At 37.8% G+C, this 22,973-nt stretch overlaps 1 protein-coding gene and 1 pseudogene across 2 annotated transcripts in view; one reads left to right on the top strand and one right to left on the bottom strand.

The window, feature by feature from the left end:
* The window catches only part of ST6GALNAC3 (ST6 N-acetylgalactosaminide alpha-2,6-sialyltransferase 3), a 644,958-nt gene that overhangs the window by 70,039 nt on the left and 551,946 nt on the right, over positions 1-22,973 (bottom strand). The window lies entirely within an intron of this gene.
* LOC101544139 (U2 small nuclear ribonucleoprotein B''-like) lies at positions 14,686-15,357 on the top strand (annotated as a pseudogene).

The raw sequence follows: 22,973 nt of genomic DNA, 5'->3' as shown, positions 1-22,973 counted from the left end.
CCTCCTTTTTGGTCGCCATTATATCTAAATAATTAAGCAACATGTCAAAAAAGGAAAAAAGGATTTTGCGTAAAGCTATTAACAATGTCTTTGACTACAGAAATAGAAATTTGTTTTGTTTTGTTTTCTTCCTTTCTTTTTAGTAGAAGAGATGAAAATGGCGTCTGCTTCTTGGTGATATGAACATTGCATGGACACCTTTGGACAGAAAACTGCAGAAATGCAAAAAACACTCAGAACAAGCATTAGACTCAGTCTATCAAGGTACAGAGCAGGGACTAATTGTAGAGCAATCAAAATGAATGACTACTGCCTTATGTCACAGACTCTAAGTATTTCTGGAACAAAAGGGAAGTCAAGCTATAAATGTATAAAATCTACAGTTATATGTAAGGGTTTCCATGAAGATAGGAAGGTTAGACTTGAATGAAGCCCAGAACAGGATTTTGATAGCTACAAGAACATGGGGCACTGCAGGTAAGAAATGTTACTAAGTTAAAAATTGGAACTTCTGGGGCCAGAACAATAGTACAGCAGGCAGGGCATTTGCTGTACACATGGCTGACCCAGGTTTGGTCCCTTGCATCCCATATGGTCCCCAGAGCACCACCAGGAGTGATTACTGAGTGCAGAGCCAGGAGTAACCCCTGAATATCGCTGGTTGTGACCCAAATAGCAAAAAAAAAAAATCAAAATTGGAACTTCTGTCCTTGAGATAATGGTATTTATGATATTTTAAAAGAATATACATTATACTTGTTATATACGTAGACGAGCTTAGGAGCGATAGCACAGCAGGTGAGGTGTTTGCCTAGTACCCAGACGACCCGGGTTTGATTCCTCTGCCCCTCTCAGAGAGCCTGGCAAGCTACCGAGAGTATCTCGTCTGAACAGCAGAGCCTGGCAAGCTACTAGTGGCATATTCGATATGCCAAAAATAGTAACAACAAGTCTCACAATGCAGATATTACTGGTGCCCACTTGAGCAAATCAGCAAATCGATGAGCAAGGGGATAACAGTGACAGTGATACAGTGATATATGTAGACACTAAAAAATTATTTGCACATGCAAATATCCTTTGGTTGTAAGAGCATTTTCATTCCATGTGACCACTGTGGAAATGGTTAATCAAGCTCCTCAGAGCTCAAACATATCACATTTATTATAATATCTCATTTATCCATCCCTGAGATATTATACAACTTTTATGGAAGTGAGCCTACAAGACAAGCTCTAAGGTGTGACTGATGTCTTTTTGAAAGCCGGAGAAATTTGCACAGTCTGTATCTCAGGAGACTAATATTTCAGCTCTCTTTGGGGTGTTACTACCTGTTAGTGTCTGGCCTCTGCATCAACAGACTGCCAAAATTCCTTGGTCTAAATGCAACAAGGGAAAAGCTACATCAATTATGGATTGGGAGCAAACAATTAAATTTTCAGAAAGCAATTCAAACGAGGGCCAAATTTCTCTTTGGGCATTCTGTAATAACAAAACTTTGGTTTACCAGGAGACACAAAGACACTTTATTTTCCATGGTGTCTATGGCTTCCATTAAGTTGTATTCCTTGCCTTTCCCAATGCTGCTATAAGAATAGAGGCACTATCATGAAGAAAAATATCCAATGCCGAAATCTAATAATCTTGTTTTCTACTGCACCGATGGTCTCTAAGGGAGACACATAGAAATTCTTTGAGCAGAGCTGCCTAAGGTTTCCTTCACTGGCCCTCACTCCACAGCCACCTGTTTCCTATTTAGAGGAACCATCCTTCCATCTTCCCCCCCACCAACCTTCTGTTCCTTGTCTCAGACTAATGATGATATATGGGATACTGTGTTCCTGCTAATTATGAAAATTGCCTCCCATTGATTCCAAGATTTTTTGGGTATCTTTTTAGAACCTTGGCTGGCCTCTATATCTTGGAGCCCTTAAGTAAAATTAGGTATTACAGACTTCATATGCAGTTTGACATTTTAAACTTTTTAAACAGGAACTCTTATTTTTCAACTTTTTAAACAGGAAAGCTTATGTTATGGAAAGGAATACTGATATTTCATAGAAAAGATGGTACTATTTGCCAGGAAGTCCACCACATCAACAATCCTGGATTTGCTTATCTGGAGAAAAGCTTCCAGACTCTATATACCAAATGTCATAATTTGGTGAATATACCACCCCCTACATTCTGTTCTCTGTAGATTTCCATCAGAATGATGCTCTACTATCATAATTAGTCTAAATTTGTGAGGGCACCCACCACTTTCAACTCCCCAGGTGAGAAAAATTAGAGTTACTTTTAAAGTCTTCATCACTTTCTCTTTCATCACTCCCATATTAAGTCACCAACAAACTTCACTGTATTATTTTCTAACCTAGTTAACTCCCATCTATTCTTGCCTTCTCTTTACTGTAGGCTACCATTATTCTAGTTGGGATTATATTAAATAAATGGCAAATCATTATTAGTTCCATCTGTATTTTTTGCTTTGGCCTTATTCCCATTTAATTGTTTCTAGATGCTGTAGTTGTAATGGTTGTTTTGAAGCAGAAATCTAATATTACTATCCTTGGATTGAACTCTTCAATTTGCTTTCTAGTACTGTCATATAACAAAGCTTCCTGTCAATGCTCCTTGAGAGACATTCCTTTTCTTCTGAGTACCTCTTATTTGTCCCTGAGAATATATATCATAAATGTCCTTCATATTCTTTGTGCATTTCTCTAAAATAGCCTATTTCCTGGTTTCTCCAGACACTCTTGGGAAATCAGAGATTTCTCTATCTGATTATTCTATGAATTTTTAGAACGCATCAGATATGTTAAAATCCTAACCTGTATTAAACAGGCTAGGATCTCATCATATATTTGGTGAGTAAATCAATGATATTATTGATTAATGAATAAAGTCAGTTATCCTTCAGATGGTCACTAGGGGAATAAAAGGATTGGAAATCACAAGGTGGAGAATAAATGCAATTGTTTACTTTTTAATCATGAAACAGTACATTTGTAATGGATGTTAGAAAAGAAACTTTACTTCAGCATATGAATTGAGGAAGTGCAAGCTTTGACCAATAAAGGAAGGCATGCCACTTTTCCAACTAGCTATGTCAGATAACAATTGCATTGCTGACAAGGAACTGTCAGATCAGTTCTCTAGTCCTTGCAACTTCAACTCGTATTTCTTTAGTTCACTCTATTGTCTTGTTCATTGTCTTTATGGAAGAGAATTTAACATCAAGCAATTTCTGGACTCTTTCTGGCTAGTTGAACTGCTGCACGGATCTCAGTTTAATATAAGAAAGATTATTTAAAACCTGGCTGTATTATGAGCTGCCTCAGGAAGTTGAGCTTCCTGTGCTTGGAAATTTTAAAAAGAGACATACTGCTTATATTTAATATACTGTGAAAAATATTATTCAATCAGGGGGAATAGTGTTATTGAGTAGGTAGGAAGGAAGAAAGTGGACATTCCAATAGCCAGGTCTCTTCTATCTCTGACATTCAAGGAACTTAGTAAAATACTGTGAAAATAAACTCTATGTGCCATGTTGAGAAACTATCAATAGGATACACAATATTATCAAGACACACCTGTCTTATTCTCATATAACCCACTACTTTAAACATACAGATTGCATAAAATTCTTGATCATAAATGTAATACATCATCACTCAAACTATTCCAAGATACCAAGTCCTATACGTTTTCTATAGAACAATTTGGTGACATATTATTTATTGAATTTCCAAGTTTTACATGGGATATATTTAAACTTTACCTTCTATTTCCCATGATCAAAACCTCTATATAGGCATTTTCAAAATACTTGGAGTATTTTAGTATACAAGATAGTACTTAGGGCATACTGGGTGTTCAATTAACATTTAATGATAACATTTTATTAGCTGTGATACTAGACAAAAAAAATACAAAAAATCTGGAGATAGCCCAAAGGGATAATATACATGCTTCGTATGTAAGAGGTCTGGGTTCATTGTCTAGTGCCCTGTGGTTTTTTGAGCCAGGAGCAATGCCCAGGTAACTCAGAAGACATAGCCTCTGTACACCCCCAAGCAAAAAAAAAAAAGATAAGGGTATCTATTTAAAGAAATATCTCCTTGTTTTTATTTTTGCTTCCTCTTTCATCTATTTCCTACACAACTGCTCCAAATATTGAGCACACTATACAATACTACCTAGAGTTCAAGAACATATGATAACTATAGAAATATTAAGAGTATTTAAATCTGGACAAGAAAATTAAGAATTGTTTATGTTTTTATTTATTACAATCATGTTTTAGCCACTTTTATAAAATAAACTTTTGTTATAAGTATGCTAAATATATAAAGCGAAAGGGAAAATTTGCGACTTTACCCATTCTTTCATACAAAGTTGGCCAACATCGCTAGAAACATGGAACTAAGAGGACGGCCTCCTTTCTGTATGTACTTTAATCTCAGCCATATAGCATGTCTCCCAAGCCTGGCAAGCTACCTGTGGCATATTTGATATGCCAAAAACAGTAACAACATGCCTCACAATGGAGATGTTACTAACATGGCTTCGGGTTGCGGGACTGGAACACATCTGAACCGCGCGGCTGCTAGCACAGCCACGTGAGCTTTTCTAAAAACTGAAAACATACAATCTTTTAATGGAAAACCAATTATCAAATGCTTCCTTAGTAAGGCTGTCTTTCTTGGGGGGAAACTCCAACAACAATAGGGAGTTTTGTTTTGCAATATGGAACGTAATCAAGGTAAAGAGAAAATGAAGTGAAATTCATCAGTTATACAGTGGGGATGGGGGGCGGGGGGTATACTGGGGATTCTGGTGGTGGAATATGGGCACTGGTGAAGGGATGGTGTTTGAATATTGTATAACTGAGACATAAACCTGAAAACTGTGTATCTTTCCACATGGTGATATAATAAAAATTTTTTAAAAAATAAAAAAAAATAAAATAAAATGTAGGTGATGGCCGCACTGAGCAGTGAAGAATCCAGGTTGGTGGGCACCGCAAGCTAGAGAATGCTCTGGACCCCAGACTGGGCCAACAACACCGGGGTGCCACAGACGGAGAAGGTGCAGAGTCCTTGCCTTCTCCAGATGGAATTTCAGCAACACTGACCCTTTCCTGATATACAAAAAACCGCTCAGGAATGGCTCCTCCACCCCTGAGTGGCCATGATCACAGAGGCACACAAATAAATCTTGGAACACAGTGGCTGCTGGCAGAAATACCTCTGGACTTAATTACTAGAATATCAGAATTCTAAACCCGTGTGGCCACTTTTGTGGCCGTGCAACATCATATGTTCTTCATTATCAGCAATACAAAACAAATGATCTAATTATGCCTTTTAGGCAGATCTGATTGTTGGGAGGAAAATTTCTAATAATAATAGTGGGTTTTCTGTCAAAAATTGAATGTAATCAAAGTAAAGAGAGAGTAAAGTGAAAATCATCTGCCACACAGGCAGGGTGGGGAGTGGTAGGGTGGTATACTGGGGTTCTCGGTGGTGGTGCACTGGTGAAGGGATGGGTGTTGGGTCATTGTATGACTGAGACTTAATCCTGAAAGCTTTGTAACTGTTCTCATGATGATTCAATAAAATAATAATAATAATAATAATAATAATAATAATAATAATAATAATAAAATGTAGGTGATGCCTATGGCTACTTGCCAATCAACAGTGGGAATTGTAATGTGGAAGGAGGAGGCAGGTGACCAGGTGACATAATGACCTGTCAGGGGGTTAATATTGCCTTTGACATTTCAACAAGTAGCTGGATGCTCGTGAACAGACCTGGAAGGCAGTTTCATTCACAAGGACAGGTAATCACTTTTAAAAAGTGCCTGTAGGAATCATCAGGTGTCTTGCATGTTCCGTGGATCAGACCTAGTAACTCCTAAAGCTTGTTCAGTTGCCTTCAGCCAGAAATACAACTAAAATGATGAAGCCTATTTCCCCACAACTCCCCTGGCAATACACTTCTAATCTAGCTGCTTCGATCTTGGGGAAAAGATTATCCACTTCTACAAAACTTAGTTAACTTTCTGAGCTATGGTCTGAGATCAGTGAGGCTTCTCTTTAACTGATAAGACAAGCAATTTCATTTTCCTCTCTAGTGGGTTTACGGTACTAAGGCACTACCTAGAACTGTTCAAAATGGTATCTTCTTGTGTCTTTGCCAAGCTGGGAGACTAACAATACTTTTGACATGCTGAAAATTTCTTAGCTGCCTGCTGTCTTTGCAACAAATTTCCTTCATCAACTAATTCACTAATTTGGGCCTTCTTGAGAACTCAGTTAATTTGTAAGAACAGGTGGCTCATTCCATAAGTGTTCAATAAAGATTCACACATGATTACACATACAGCTTTGCCTTAAAAACAAATGAAGAAATGTGTGTATTTATGGAGAAGCTAAATAGACAAGAGATTCTTCAGTAGCTAACAGTGTACATCTGGTGGTATGGTAAAATAATTTCGAAAACTGGTGGTGTAGGGAGTGGAAGCAGGTGAAATAAGGATATAAATTCCTTGTCACATGGATAGTTAACTATTTGGGGGAAATTACCAACAAGTAGTAGATATGAAAACAAACACTATTATTAAAATCTCACTCTTATTTTCTCTATTATTATGTTGACCTGGATTGAGTTCATTCATTTATATAACTTATTCTTTGAATACTTAGTAGTTTTTATGGTATGCTGGGATATGTTACAGTCATCTCCTTTTGTGTGTGTGTGCTTTTTTTAAAAAAAATTATTAAATCACTGTGAGAGAGTTACAAGCTTTCATGTTTGGGTTACAATCTCACAATGATCAAACACCCATCTCTCCACCAGTGCACATTCCCCACCACCCATATCCCGGGTATACCCCGCTTTCCCACCCTCCCCCTGCCTCCATGGAAGACAATATTCCCATTTCTACCTAAGATGTGTAATCCCTTTCTTTTACTTTACCTTCTGAAGAAACCCATAATCTCTAATCTCTCTTGAGCATGTAACTCATCCTTGGCTCTCTCCCTCTCTCCCCTCTGAAGAAGCCCACATATTCTCTCTCTCTCTCTCTCTCTCTCTCTCTCTCTCTCTCTCTCTCTCTCTCTCTCCCACCCTGTCTCGGTCTGTTTCCTGTTTATCTCTGTCTCTCTGCCTCTGTCTCTTTCTTCCCTCCCTTCTAATATTCTCTAAATACAAAAATCAAACTATTTTGATTCCTATTTATTTCTGTCTAAATTCATTTTGCAAGGGTAGATAGCAGAGCTGACATATCTGAACAGAGTTTAAAAACAAATTTTCCTTTTGTCATGCCGAGCAATCTCTCTAGTTTCACCCAATAACTTGGGTGGTGAGTACCAATCATGGGTCCATGTAAACCAAATGCATCTCAGCTGCAGCTTGTACGTTGCCCAGTAGGCTGGTATTATGTAAGCACCCACCTAGTGCCAATGTGTGTGTCAGATTTTAGCAGACTGGCTCTCCCGGCCACCCTGCACCCCTTAGGCAAGTCCTCTAGAGTTGAGGAAGAGGACAGGCTCACTCTTTCTCTCAGCTATTAACTCCCTCATGATCCATTTCTTCCACTGACATCTTTTTGGGCATCCCAGGAGGTCAACATCAACATCTTTTAGAGAAACACTCAAGTCATAACATAATTTCCATGGACTGGAAAGATAATTCAGGGAGTAAGGCACTTTTCTTGTATGCATCTGATCACAATTTTATCCCAATCCCCAGCATTGTATGGTCTCTCAAACACCTCTAGAAGTAGACTCTGGGCACTTGCAGCACATGTGGTCTAAGATCTCCCCAAACAGTCTTTCCTGTTCTTTTTCTATGTAAGCTGATTATTGTGAACCAGCAGGCAAAATGGTTCTATCGAATACAGTTCATCTTCCAACCTGTTCCAACTTGCCAGCTTGTTGCTAATCAAGATCTTTATATCCAAAAGACAAATCTAACTGGATTTATTTAATTAAAGGAAAAGCTTTGTTGCATGGTATAGAAAATGTCATTGTCTTGCCTAAAACATTTAAAAATGTGAATATACTGGGAATATATCCCAGAAAAGCCAAAAAGTATAGTCGAAGTGACATATGCACTTATATGTTCACCGCAGCACTGTTTACAATAGCCAGAATCTGGAAAAAACCCGAGTGCCCTAGAACAGATGACTGGTTGAAGAAACTCTGGTACATATATACAATGGAATACTATGCAGCTGTTAGAAAAAATGAGGTCATGACGTTTGCATATAAGTGGATCTACATGGAAAGTATCATGCTAAGTGAAATGAGTCAGAAAGAGAGAGACAGACATAGAAAGATTGCACTCATCTGTGGAATATAGAATAATAGACTATAAGACGAACACCCAAGAATAGTAGAAATAAGTACCAGGAGGTTGTCACCATGGCTTGGAGGCTGTTCTCTCACTCTGGGCAACTCAGAGAAGGGAACAGCAAGTAAAATGTGGTTGTTGGTCATGCGGGGGAAAGATGATGCGGGCCAAATATAGACTAGAGACTGAACGCAATGGCCACTCAACACCTTTATTGCAAACCACAACACCTAACCAGAGAGAGAGAACAAAAGGGAATTCCCTGCCATAGTGGCAGGGTGGGGTGGGGGGAGACGGGACTGGGAAGGGGGGGTGGGATGTTGGGTTTACTGGTGGTGGAGAATGGGCACTGGTGAAGGGATAGGTTATCAAACTCTGTAAGGGAGAAACATGAGCACAAAAATGTATAAATCTGTAACTGTACCCTCACGTTGACTCACTAATTAAAAATAAACTATAAAAAAAAAATGCATGGCTAAACCATAACACCCCAAAGGGGAGAGAGAGAGAGAGAGAGAGAGAGAGAGAGAGAGAGAGAGAGAGAGAGAGAGAGAGAGAAAAGGAATGTGCCTGCCACAGATGTGGGGGTGGGAGTTGGCGAGAGGGATACTGGGAATTTTGGTGGTGGGGAATGGGCACTGGTGGAGGGATGGGTACTCGGCCATTGTAGGTATGACTGAAATGTAATCACAAAAGTGTGTAAGTCTGTAATTGTATCTCACAGTGTTTCATTTAAAAATTTAAAAAAAATCATGCATGGCTAAATTCTGTATGGCAAAAAAAAAAATGTGAATATATAACTTTAAATAAAGTAAGAGAAACTGTGTGAACAGCTGCATAGCCAGCCAATTTGCCAGTTTGGACTAGTAAAATACAAGGCAAAAAAGAATCTCAGCAGCAATTTCAGAGGATATTTATGTTAAATTTAAGGATTTTCTGTGTAAGAGATATATAACTTACTTTAAAAATGTCTCAAAATGAGAACAAAGGGATCCGAAATGATTATTCTGTATTTTGACTAACAGAAAACAACTTTTGCCAGAGAATCACTAAAAGATAGTATAAGAATATTTTCCTTTGTTTTGCTAGGAAGAAAACGAAGAAAAACCAAGTGGCTGTTACATAAATCATTACCTTTCAAACCATCAGAACCAAGTAGCACGCAAAGTACGGTGAGTGCCACAATGGTTCTGAATTAACACAAAAAAATGGAGTGGAAATAAATTTAGTCATTATATATGGTAAATCAAGATCAGCTGTAAAAAATTACAAACGCATGTGTGGGCACGGAAGTGATGTGTGTGTGATGTGTGATGATGTGTGTGTTGTTCCAGGGCTCTCAGGGTGTCTCTCTCTCTCTCTCTCTCTCTCTCTCTCTCTCTCTCTCTCTCTCTCTCTCTCACTGCTCGCATTTGGTACTCTCAAGCCCCTGTGTATGGACAGGATCCGGAAGGCTCCTCCTTGTGCTCTGCTTCTGTGTGTGCCGCTGTGCTCTCTACTATCTGTCTCTCTATCTCTGTCTTTGTCTCTGTGCTCTCCTCTGGTCTCTTCCAACCTCTCTCTGTTTCTGTCGTCTCTCCTCTGGTCACTTCCAATCTCTCTTCTTCCAGTCTCTCTCTCTGTAGCCCTCTTGCTTCTGTGTCTTCTCCCTTGTTTCTGTGTCCTCTCTCCACTTCTGTGTCTTCTCTCTTGCTTCTGTGTCTTCTCTCTTGCTTCTGTGACTTCTCTCTTGCTTCTGTGTCTTCTCTCTTGCTTTTCTATCTTCTCCCTGCTTCTGTGTCTTCTCTCTCTGCTTCCTTTACAGTCTTAGTTTATATAGTAATCACATAGGGTGATGACACAAAGGAGGGTTGAACATTAACAAATCAACAAAGAGGGGTAAGACCACTCCTCCAGGAGATTAACAAAATCTCATTTAAGGAGATTACTCCAGATTACTAGGAGATCCACTCAAGGGCGGGATCCCATCCAGGGTGTATCATTTTCTTCTTTCCTGAGCTAGCAATTCACTTAAATAGTTATAGTACTCCTAATATTTCTAGCAATGTCACTCTGTATGAGCACAGTAAGAGATATATCAGACTTAAAGTTTGGTTCTTTCTGAGGACATCTCACTATATATTCCAGACCACAATCCTCAGGCCATGTTAATCTTCCCAACCCCACGAGGGTCCTAGTCTCATCGTTACTTTTGGATCATGACAGCATTTGTCTATGACCATGCTTTCAACTTATACTTGAGTATTGTGGTGCTTTGACCTGGCCTATTTCAATACCAGGGTAGCTCACAGCTTGCCCTGGGTCCATTCCGTCCCTCACTGGGACCCTGCTTTTGGGGTGCTAGAAACTAAGGTCAACTGAGTTGAGAAAACAGATGCCCAGGAATAACTATTATTGGAGTCAATCAGCTCCCAAGTTACAAAGCATAATATTAACTGTCTTCCTGTGTCCATACAAAAAGGAAGAAACATTGCTTTAAGGTAAACTAAGTTCCCTGCGGCAAGGCTAAAAGGACAAACCCAATGTTATCCTACAAGCAACAACACAGACTGAGAGGAATATTCTTTACCAAGTTCAATTCTAATATCCTTTTCTATTCTTTGATCCCAGGAAAATAATTATTTACAATTATTAGATAGGAAACATATAAAGTGCTGTGAAACTTTAGATCTAGGTGAATGACTCAACACCGTTCCTTATCAATGCACAATTTTCTACAAGAAAAAAGATTCAAATCTATAACCGAAGATAAGGTCACAAAGTGAAAATTATTTCAATAGGTATTAGAATGCTCACCTTTGTAAATGTGGAAGTTCCTTTTTAAAAAATTGATGACACTGAGGTAAACAATATTTTTTGGTCATCATTTTTATGAATTTTTAGTCATTTTCTCTCATGCCTTAACATCATCCATTGAACATCTAACAAGAACTGGCTATCCTGATTATCTCAATTCATACAAAGACAAAGAATGCTACTACTAATGGCAACATTAAAGTTTATTAAGTGCTGGGGCTGGAATGACAGAACAGCAGGTAGGGCGTTTGCCTTGCACGCCGCCAACCTGGGTTCAATTCCCAGCATCCCATATGGTCCCCCATGCACAGCCAGGAGTAGTTTCTGAGTGCATAAGCCAGGAGTAACCCCTGTGCATTGCCAGGCATGACCCAAAAAATTTTTTTAAAAAATTAAATAAATAAATAAGTAAATGGTAAAGAAAAAAAACCTGTTTAAAGTTTATTAAGTGCTAAAAAAATTACCTGAACACAATATGGGGGTTTAAACCAGATTTCCCAGTAGATAGGAGTATCCATTATGTAGGAAGGGTATGTAGGAGAGAGCTTTAATTTAGCAGAATACAGAATACTACATAATTGTAGTGATTGTGGATAAATTAATTACAAAATAGAAGGTAAAGGGAAAGAATTTTTAAAATATGTCGATTAATGCATACAGTTAGGAATATAAAGTTACCTAGGGTTAAGCAAATGGAGAAAGCAGTGAAAAATGTAATTATAAAAATAAAAATAAAAATAGTTTGATATAACTATAGAGATGGAAGTGAACCAAACATGAAGTGAATCAAATTTTAAAATACAACTTTATCTATTAAAGTAAGGTCTTGAAAATATTGAACATGCAAGCAGAAAAAGAGTAAAAAAGAGTGATGCAGCTTAAGAGATTAATGGTATAGCATAGGCATGTTGTGTAAGGGCAAGGGATATATTATTTATATATTATTAATTAGAGGATGAATAAAAAGGAGAAAAATTATTATTTAAAGAAAAAATGGCTTATACTTCTAAAATCTGGAAAATAAAAAAATAGATATCAATACCCAAGATTCCCAAAATACATTAAAAGAGATAGACCCATAGAAATCTATAGAAAGACTCATTAAATATGAATTTTCAAAAACTCAAAGAGATCATTTCAAAGGTAGCAACAGAAAAATGACTAGCTAATACAAGGAAAATTTTTACAAAAAAACAGAGTGTCAGCAGATACTTTAGTTGAATCCTTGTGGGATAATATACTCAAAATGCTCAAAGAGGGAATTAAAGAAACTGTTGACCAATAATACTATACTTGAAAAAAAGGAGAGAGAGAAATTTTCAAATAAGAGATGATATTTCTTACGAACTGGATCAATAGCACAGTGGGTAAGCATTTGCCTTGCATGCGGCCCACCTGGGTTCAATTCCTCCATCCCTCTCAGAGAGCCCGGAAAGCTACCAAGAGTATCCCACCTGTATGGCAGATTCTGGCAAGCTACCTGTGGCATATTCGACATGCCAAAAACAGTAACAAGTCTCACAATGGAGACGTTACTGGTGCCAGCTTAAGCAAATCGATGAACAATGGGACGACAGTCCTACAATGAAGTACAGATGTTTATTACTAATAGTTGAGAAGATATGCTGAAAGGAGTTCATCAAGTTGAAATAAGGAACACTTAAACAATAGCATAAGAACATGAAACTCATTTTTTAAAGATAAATGTGCGGGAAAATAAAGAATATTACATTATTGTAGTGATAGTGTATAAGTAAATTACAAAATAAAAAGTAAAGGGAAAGAATTTTAAAATATGTTAATGAAAACATAGTATACAAGGATTTAAAATGAGATATCAATAACATAAAATACGCTGGAGAGGTTAAAGTATGGTGTTTTTGTATTTTAGTTGTTACCAGTTTAAAATAAGTTATTTAAAAATTTGAACTTAGATCCCTTGGTAACCACAAGGAAAAGACCTACGAAACTTACATAATAGACATAGTGGGTGTGATGGATAATTTTATGTGTCAATTTAGTTGCACAGTTGCTTAAAATATTACTTCTAGCTATGTTTATAAGAGTGCTTTTAAACGAGAGCAGAAATTGAACTGGCGGACTGAGTAAAGCATGTGTTTTTTTAGTGTGGGCACATAGCATCCAATCCATTGAGAACTGAATATAACAAAAGGGCCAAGGGAGGTTACATTTGCTCTCTGACTGCTTGAGCAAGGAGACTGATTTTCTGCTGTCCTTTAAACTTGTGATTCTTAGACCTTCTAACTCAGACTATAACCTACACCATTAGTTCTCCATCTTGAAGATCTTTGAACTACACCACTTGTTTTCCTGAGTCTTCAGAAAGCTGTGGGATTTATGAGTTTCCAGAGTATGGGTGTGTATGAATTATAGATATGTGTATGGATATATTTTCATTATACATATAAAGTCTAGCAGTTCTTTTTCTCTGTAGAATCCCTGACAAATACAATGGGGAGAGATATTTTAATAAGACATGTGATGTGACTTGGTTTGAATTTTGTCAGAAGAAAGACCAAAGTAGAGGTAATATTTCAGAAGATACTATAATAATTCAATGGAAAGATGGCAACTGAAAGGCAATGGGAATGGGAAGACACAGAAAAATATGAGGAAAAGCAGATTTAGATTTAGCGTAAAATGGAAGGTAGATGATAAAGATCCTAGATAATAGAGATTTTGACTTTAGGTCTGAATAAGCATCTTCTCCATTACCAATTTTGTTAATAACCCTTGTCCATAATTAGAAAATTCAAAGAGTAGTTTTGAAAAACTACCCAGTTTTAGACTCAGTTTTAATTGTCCACAGTGAACAGAAGTAGAGACAGCTAGTTAGAGAACTTATTTGGGGGTCTGAATCTAATAGGCTGAGAATATAAAACAGAAGTTTGGGCATAGATGGGTCACCTAAGAATTATGCATGAATGAAAAGAAAATTAGCAAGAGAAAAGTCCAGCGAATATTTCTGAAGCAAGAAGTGTCATGGAAGGGCTGGAGAGATTAAAACAGCAGATAAGACACTTGAATTCCATGCATCTGACCTAGGATTGATCTCTGGTACCACAGATGATCCCCTTAACAACCCCAGGATTTATTCCTTAGCATAGGACCAGGAGTAAGCCTTCGGCACAGCTGGATGTGCCCCCTACAAAAAAAAAGTGTCTCGCACCCACAAAAATTAGTGCCAAGGAAGGAAAGGAATAAAGTCCAACCAGAATCATGTCTCCCAAAGCAAGAACAAAGAGAATTTTGATAAAATAGAAAGTGTAAATTGTTCCAGAAAGATAAATAAAAACAAAGACAATCATCAGGTACTCTGCTCTGTCAACATCAGATAGTATTGGCAAGATAATTGTATAGCAGCATGGGAAATGGCCAATTGCCTAAATTAGAGAAGTAGAAATTTTTAGGACACAGATACTGAAAGTGCAGGCCTTTTAAAAGTAATGAACATGGTGCGCCGCCTGCCGTCTTCCAGTTTTGAAAAGTTTGACTCAAAACATGGGTATCAGACCAAATCATACAATTTATATCAATAACATGAATGTCAAAATTAAAAAAAAAGAAGAATTAAAGAAATTCCTATATGCCCTGTTTGACCTTGTGGTAGATATTGTGGCTCTAAAGACCATGAAGATGAGGGGACAAGCTTTAGTTATAATTAAGTGGCTTGGTTCATTCACTAATGCCTTAAGGCAGTTACAAGGATTTCCATTTTATGGTAAACCAATGCGAATCCAGTATGCAAAAACAGATTTTGATATAATATCCAAGATGCGTGGCACTTTTACTGACAAAGAAGAAAGAAAAGAAAAGAAAAGAAACCCAAACTGTGGAGCATACTGCAGCAATTGCAAACAAGAAGCCTGGTCTGGGAACACCAAATTCAGCTAATACCCAAGGAAATTCAGCACAAAATTCTCAGGTTCCTGATTACCTTCCAAACTATATTTTATTCCTTAGTAATTTACAGAAGAGACTAAGGAGATGATATTATCCATGCTGTTTAATCAATTCCCTGATTTTAAAGAAGTACATTTGGTACCTGTAAGACATGACATTGCTTTTTTTGAATTTGAAAATGATGGTCAGGCTGGAGCTGCCAAAGATGCCGTATAGGGATTTAATATCACACCATCCCATGCCATGAAGATTACCTATGCCAAGAAATAACATTTGAGATTGTTGTCTTTAAAGGACTTGGTGTTGTCATGAGGGGGTAGGGTGATGCGTGCCGAATGTAGACTAGAGACTGAACACAATTGCCACTCAACACCTCTATTGCAAACCACAACACCTAATCAGAGAGAGAGAACAAAAGGGAATACCCTGCCATAGTGGCAGTGTGGGGTGGGGGGGGAGACGGGACTGGGGAGGGCGGGAGAGATGCTGGGTTTACTGGTGGTAGAGGATGATCACTGGTGAAGGGATGGGTTCTCGAACTTTGTATGGGGGAAACATGAGCACAATAATGTATAATTCATTTCAATTCTTAATGTAATTTTATTAGATCAATAAAGTCTAGATTGAAAAAAAATAAAGGACTTGGTGTTATTTATAGTGTCGTTGTTGTTGTTTTTTATAACATTTACTCTGGGCATTGTGATAACTCGAGATAGAGGGGGAAGGAAAAGTGAAATTTTGTGGAGTTAAAATTACCTAGTCTTTTGAGGTTGAAAATGTGTGTGGCCTTAGTTTTATACAATAAACCTTTATTTGTATTCTATGATGAACATGTAGTATGGAAGAGTTTTATCAGTCAACCAGGGAGAGCTTTAGATTTATAAAATAAAATAAGAAAATTTATAGAAATAAGCAAGCCGTAAGCTGCATGGAGAAAAATAAACAGAACAGAGATATTAACTGAATATATAAAAATAAGAAACTAAGGGAGGAAGTGAGGGCAAAGTAAGCAGCCTTAGTATAAAAGAAAAGTACAAGAATTGACCATTACTATGTATGCATTTTTATGGTATTTCACAGAGGTTTATATCACATAAAGGAATCTTTATGAAGATAGTCTGTGAAGATTTACATTTTGTACTGATTTAAGATGGGCATCACCACAACCAACTTCAGAAATGGGCAAATTGACTATTAAAAATCGATCCATTATTTCTGTGGTTTGGAGTATGGACCAGCTTTCCGAACTCCACTTCACTAGAGAAAATGGATGGGATTTACACCGTGCCTCAGCCAAACCCAGGAGACACAGCAAATCACTTGATTCTTGGAGAGATAAGTAGAAGTGAGAAACTAATCTACTAAATTTTATGAAAAAAAAAGAAAACAAGTTTCATAGCTTTAAAAAAATCTCTGATGCTAATAGCACAAGTGATAAAATATGGGTCTGATCAAAATGACTCAGTATGAACATTAAGCCCCGCAGCACCCAATTACTCAGTGCTGTTTCTGGTGAGAAATGTGATATTGAAGGAGCATAATCTAACATGTAGTCATAAATAATATGCAGGATTAGAAGTGAGAAGAGAGGGCTGGAGCGATAGCACAGTGGATAAGGTGTTTGCCTTGCATGAGGTTGACCCGGGTTCCATTCCCAGCATCCCATAAGGTTTCCCAAGCACTGCCAGGAGTAATTCCTGAGTGCAGAGCCAGGATTAACCCCTGAGCATCACCAGATGTTACACACACACACACACACACACACACACACACACACACACACACACACACACCAAAAAAAAAGTGGGAAGAGGATCCTAAATGTTATCCCACATGATCTTAATTGTAGTCTTATTAGGAGAGTAATTATATATTTTTAAGCCACCAGGTTTTCATACCCAGACTTCTCCTAAAGTTGACTTGCTAATGAAGTTGTATTTGCAACCCATATTAAAATTATTTTATTTAAAATCTGTCACTTTGATTTGCCAGGGAGTATTGTTTTGATTTGCCTGGATTAATTTAACAGCAGAACAGAGTTTTCTTAGTTGTCTCCTCTACCACAAGGTTAATCTGGCAGCCCCTGTACTGGATTAAACAAGTGACTTTTTGCTGTGTTCTTATTAATTCATTTTGGCCAAGCTGAAATTCATTCCCAGGCCAAAATACATCCTCCTCCTTGCATATGTGAAACTGTTTTAACAATACAGTAAAATATGTCTCAGAACAGAAATGAAACGTGAAAACAGAGAAACCAGTATCTTTTCTTCTATTATTTTCCCAATATTGTTTTTGTTACCTTCACTTCATAAGTGTACAATCGGACAGCAGAGTAGCAGTACATGGCTCTTCATTTATTTTTTCTTGAAAATTGTCCATCAACTGCTGAAAAGGAGCTATTTTATTCCGCAAAACGCAAATCAGATCTTTTGACAAGCACTACTCATTAACGTTCTTTCTAAAAGCCTGGGATGCTTTCATAAGATAAGTCATCCCTTGGGGACAGCTTAACCCATTTAGTCTTCTCAATTCCCCCTCTAGATTTTAGCAACAGAAAAAATACATAAATAAACAAAATCCATTTGGAAAATCAATCTTTTGTAATGGATTCTAGAAAATGTTTAGTGTAGGCATAAAAACTACTAGCTCTTCCACTCACACCTGTGATGACTTTGCTTTTAATACATGAGCAAGACTCTTTGCAAAACCTGGGTTTCAAGCAAGGCCCATTAATGCACTTGCGCAGTAAGGAATATGCAGTGAAACAGTGTTTTCACTGGCCCTTTCCATCTCTCCCTCTCCCAGGTGTGAACCTCAATGTGCTATTGTTTAGTTGGGTACTGCTGGTGCAGGTGGCGGATAGCTGTGTGTGTGTTGAAGAAGGTGTTAATCCATGCGTTGGCTCAATGTAGCCAGGCTCCTGTAGAGATTCCAAATTACAATGCGACTGCACAGCGTTTATAGACAACTCTCATGCTGCGATAGAGATGGTCTGCAAAGAGAATGCCAGGAAGAGAGAACACACACGCCGCTGAAGAGTGGGTGGGCATATATCCGGGGAAGATTTCTATAGATAGACTTGACCTGCTAAAACAACATGAAATACTTAACATATAAATCAGTTCAATTACCGGAGGAGACACACAGGTATCCTAGAAAGAGTCCCACAATACAGTGAGATGGCCAGAGTTCATACCTCAGCCATGGCATTGTCTGCTTCGGGGCAAACTACTAAACCAGTACAAGCTTTCTAAGTAGGGTGTGCTAACACTTGCTTAAGTACGGAGCTTACAGGAGGGACTGGCATAATAGATAAGCAATACCCTAACATCCACTGAGGGTTAGCTAGGCATTCTGCCAGGCACAAGGGACACAATAAAATAAGATATGTCATTCCAGCCTTAAGTTTTAAGTGTTTTGTCCTTTAAAAAAATTCTAAAGTCTATTTTCCCCACAAGCATCAGACACTGAAGAAGCAATAATCGTATAGTTCACTTACAGGTTCAATTACTGAAGGACAGATACCTTATTATTTGCTCAGGTCAAATAAAACAGAAAGTGAATGTGCTTCTGGTATCCAACTGACAATTCCATGCTTCAGAAGGCAGGTCCTCCTTGACACATTCCACTAAAAGTAACATTACCCTCCTCCCTCCTACGCTTGCAATGGAGAGAAGGATGAATTGGCAGGGTATGTAACTGATATACACCCAGAAGAAAGACTGTAGTTTCCTGGGAACCACAGTATAAGGAAAGAGAAATCTATATCCCCTAAGTATCAGTTTTATTTGATTTGGGTGATTGCAAGTATAACACTGAAATATCAAAGGAATTAAAATGGCAATTTTATTAAGCAGCTTCCCTCTTGGATTTTATTGCATCTGGTAGAGCGGCTGCCTAGAAGTGCAACTTAAAATGTTCTATTGTATAAAAGGAAAGAAAAAGTGACATTTTAAAACATTGTTTTGTTAGTCAGTGGAAACTTTTAAAAAATTGCTTGAGTTTGTCTGGCAAAACACAAGTAAATAATAATTGGTACTCCCCATTTCTTTGATTATAGTTCTTCTGTTGAAACCTTCATTGCCAGTCATATCAAAAGTAAGGGCATGATTGCTCCCATGAATATACATAAGTGTGAAACCTAAACTAGCTTGCAATGTATATTAAACCTAGAACTTAAATTCCAATCAGATTTGTTATGGTTGTATAAAACATCAAAACCAAGTAAAGAGGATATCTCAACTTTAAAAACCATATTTAATTTAATCCAGGCATCCCCTGAAAACAGAGTACAAAAATAACATTTTTACTTTATATACACATGACAGAAATATTAATATTCTTTCCCTCTACTTTCTCTCCCAACCTCTCTCCTATTTTTACTGGTTTGCTCCCTTCCTTTTCTTCATTTTCCCTTTCTTTTACTCAACAATTATTTGTAAGGAGTGGAGTGACCAGCAGTCTGGTATATCCAGGGAGAGTGGGTTTTAAGAATGTGAAATTTGACGTATAAACTGTGAAAGGACCAAGTAAACTGGAATAAGTTGTCACCACAATGGTCTACTTCATCACAGGTACTTTACTAGATGCAGGGCAGTAAACAATAAATAAAGTAATAAATAAAGTGGTCGTATGTCATAGAATATACTTTCCCATAAAGAGACAGAAAATAAATCCTCACAATGCAAATAAGTAGAAGAATACAATAGGGCAAGAAAAAGAATGATGGATATGTCCGGGAGAAGGGCTTATTTTATTCAAGAGAGAGCCACAAAACCTTTCTGGGTGTGTGAGGTTTCAGCAGCTATACAGAAAATCATAGATGAAAAACTGGGTGTCTCAGGGAAGAATGTTCCACTCATGAGAACTAGCCCAAAGCACAGTGACAGGGGTCAGAAAGCTGGAGATGGGACCTGCTGGACCATTATACATATATATACATATATATATATATATATAAAATTGCTTTACCTCTGATACAATCTCTTTGGCCCAAAGAACTTTAGTTTCTTATGTTTTCACTACAAGAAGGCATGAGAGGCTTAGTTACATTTATAAAATTGATTCTGGTTTCTGTAGTAGACAATAAATGGTACTGAGAAAGGGTGTTATAGAAAGACTCTTTAGGAGATGTGCTCCATAATCACCTCTATTACTGGGATGTTTGGAATCGGGAATGTACTTTGCTTTTTAGTTGTTTAGCCAGGTTCCTTCCAGAAGCTGCCATATTTCAAGTTACAAGCTGCCATGTTTCAAGTTGCCATGTTCCATGTTACAGATGATAGATATATAGATAGATGGACTGAGAGATGACCAAATTGATAAAAATAGAGATAGGTCATATTACTGCTGCCTAGTCAAATCCATGAGCTATTTGCTGGTTGGAACTTGTCAGCATCCTAGGATCCAGATGGTTTTGGTATTCACTATTAACTAGACACAGTTAAAAAGTCACCTTTGGGAAGATGAAGAGATAGTGCAGGAATAAAAAGCACTTGCTGTGCTCATGGTGGCTGACCCCAGTCTGATTTCCAGCACTGAGCACAGAGCCAGGAGTAGCCCCTGAGCACTGCCAGGTGTGGCCCCAAACTCCAAGAAAAAATAAAACAAAAGTTACTTTTCATTTTTTTTCAAAAACAGAATCTTTGGGAGCTGGAGTGATAGCACAGCGGATAGGGCATTTGCCTTGCCCGCAGCAGACCCTGGTTCAATTCCCAGCATCCCATATGGTCTCCTGAGCATGGCCAGGGGTAATTCCTGAGTGCAGAGCCAGGAGTAACCCCTGTGCATCACCGGGCGTGACCCAAAAAACAAAACAAAAACAAAACCAGAATCTTTATTAGGCAATTATAAATCATACTTTTCTATTTCATTTGGTAGCATAACACTAAACTTTAAATTAGAATGATAGGGGCTGGAGCGATAGCACAATGTGTAGGGCCTTGCACGCGGCCGACCCAGGTTTGATTCCTAGCATCCCATATGGTTCCCTGAGCACCACCAGGAGTAATTCCTGAGAGCAGAGCCAAGAGTAACCCCTGTGCATTTCAGGTGTGACCCAAAAAGCAAAAATAAAAATAATAAATTAGAATGATAAAGAGAACTTTAAATTAGACTGATAACATGATAAAATACGACTCTTGTATTTTAGCTCAAAATCGAAACATTCAAAAGACAATCTAAAAGAGAAGGTCTCTCACTAGTTTGGCACAGAGAGGATACTTTTAAATGATATGACTTTTTTCCCTCATTATGTCATCATGTCCTCCCCCTCCCCATTGTCTCAAAGGCATCAGTTGCTCCAGAGGAGATTAGGATTATTAACCCAGGATAGCAAAAGGATTTGAAATTCAGCTTGAATAGACATAGCCACATTTCTAGCACCAGCTGAGAGACAATCATCTTGAACAACTAGTTCTGTTAAAGATGAAAACTATTTTCTCAGTTCTGTTTGCTTGAATTAACCCATCGAGAACCTGAAGCACCACTATGCAACACTTCTTTAAGGTAGAGAAGACACCCCATTTGTCAGGTGAGTTGGGGAACATTGTACCAGGGAGACAAACGTGACTTACACTAAGCTTATTGAGGATAAGAGTGTTCTCTCTCAGAGGAATTCTTCCACTGGAAGAAGCAGGAGAGAGACTGAAACTGAAACAGAAGGAGAGATATAAATCCTAATGCCTCTATATTAATAAAAGAAAGTTAAAAACCATAGGATCATATCAATAGATGGTTTGGACAAGAACCAGCACTCACTCATGATAAACACTTTCAACAAAATGGGAGTTGAAGGAACTTTCCTCGATATAGTCAAAGCCACCTACCACAAGCCTACAGTAAGCATTATTGTAAATTGGAAAAAAACTAAGAGCCTTCTCTCTAATATTGGGGACAAGGTTGCCTGCTCTCACCACTTCAATTCAATATAGTACAGGAATTACTCACCACATGCAGTTATGGAAGAAAAATACATTAAGGGCATCCATATAGGAAAGGAAGAAGTCAACTTCTCATTCTTTGCTGATGACATAATACTATATTTAGACAATCCTAAAGCCTCTACAAAGAAGCTCCTAGAAACAATAAATTTGCATAATAAAGTCACAGGCTATAAAATCAATACCCAAAAGTCCATGGCTTTCCTGTATGCAAATAATGCGGGAGAAGAAAGTGATATGAAAACGGCAATCCAACTCACAACTATGCCTCATAAAATCAAGTACCTTGGATTCAGCTTAACTGAGGAGGTAAAGGACCTGTACAAAGAAAACTATGAAAACCTACTTCAAGAAATAAAAGAGGACATGAGGAAGTGGAAACACATCATCTGCTCATGAATTGGGAGAATTAACATTGTGAAAATGGCAATACTCCCCAAAGCATTATACAAACTCAATGCAGTCCCTATATGGGTATCCTTATAGAAATGGATCAAACACTCCTGAAATTCATATGGAACAATAAGCCCCAGGAATAGCTAAAGCAATCTTTAGGAAAAAGAAGATGAGGGGCATCACCTTCTTTAACTTGAAACTGTACTATAAAGTGGTAGTAATTAAAACAGCATGGTATTGGAATAAAGACAGGTCCACAGCTCAACAGAAGAGAGTTGAATATCTTGAAAACAACCCATAAATATATGGTCACCTAATATTTGATAAGGGAGTAAGAAATATGAAGTGGAGCAAAGAAAACCTCTTTAACAAGTGGTGCTGGGAAAACTGGACAGCTACAGGTGAAAAATGAACACTGACCTGTGTCTAATGCCATGCACAAAAGTCAGATCAAAATAGATTAAAGACCTCAATACCAGACATGAATCCATAAATTACATGGAAGAAAATGTAGGTAAAACCCCTCATGACATTGAAGGCATCTTCAAA

This window comes from Sorex araneus, chromosome 5, assembly GCF_027595985.1.
Source record: "Sorex araneus isolate mSorAra2 chromosome 5, mSorAra2.pri, whole genome shotgun sequence".
NCBI lineage: Eukaryota > Metazoa > Chordata > Mammalia > Eulipotyphla > Soricidae > Sorex > Sorex araneus.
The sequence above is the reverse complement of the archived record's forward strand: the minus strand, read 5'-3'. Positions and strand labels throughout refer to the sequence as shown.